The following is a 773-nucleotide window of genomic DNA, read 5'->3' as shown; positions in this document are numbered from 1 at the left end:
GCCCTTTCCCTAGGCAGAGTCTGGGGGGGGATGTAAACCTGAAGACAGACAGGCAGATAACGGTAGGCTGATGGTTGCCTGGAAAGGACATAGGGTTGCCAACTCCAGGTTGGAAACTTCCATGATATTTTAGGGATGAAGCCTGCTGAGGGTGGGGTCTGAGGAGGAGGAAGAGGAGGACCTCAAACAGATACAATGCCATAGACCCCACCCTCCAAAGAAGCTGTTGCCAATCTCCAGGTGACAGCTGGAGAGCTCTTAAAGCTCTGGTGCTAATTCAAAGTGCTGTGGAAGTGTTCAAGGCTCCCTCTAAGCTGTGGAGTCCTGTGAGCAAAAATTCTACTTGGTGAGCTCCTGGCATTAAAGTTGTGAGCGAGCGATTTGGCTGCTGCATGAAGAGTGGACTCAGTCATTATACCCTGCTGAGGTTGCCACAGCAAATTGACACTGTTTGCCCAAAGCCAGAGCACTCTCCCAGAGCCTCTTTCTAGATCTTGTTGTATTTATTTCCACTACGGGCCTTATTTCTAGTTTATTAATAAATAAGGCAATTTGGCTAACAAGAGGCAGTTCTGAACTATTCCTATTTCTCCTGACCAGGAATTGAACTTTACAGAGGTTATGAAAATACATAATGCATATTCATAAATATAACTAAGATCATGAATATGCGACATATTTCCTCTACCCTGTGTGCTTCCGTTGGTGGGAAGTAAGGTGTGTACTCCGACGGAACCTTTTCCCACACTGCAGACATTTATATGGTTTCTCCC

At 46.1% G+C, this 773-nt stretch overlaps 1 pseudogene; it reads right to left on the bottom strand.

The window, feature by feature from the left end:
• Positions 1–558: 558 nt before the first annotated feature.
• LOC107115201 overlaps positions 559–773 on the bottom strand; it is an 11779-nt pseudogene continuing 11564 nt past the window's right edge.

Source organism: Gekko japonicus, unplaced genomic scaffold, assembly GCF_001447785.1.
Source record: "Gekko japonicus isolate JY-2015 unplaced genomic scaffold, Gekko_japonicus_V1.1 scaffold2942, whole genome shotgun sequence".
Classification (NCBI taxonomy): Eukaryota; Metazoa; Chordata; class Lepidosauria; order Squamata; family Gekkonidae; genus Gekko; species Gekko japonicus.
The sequence above is the reverse complement of the archived record's forward strand: the minus strand, read 5'-3'. Positions and strand labels throughout refer to the sequence as shown.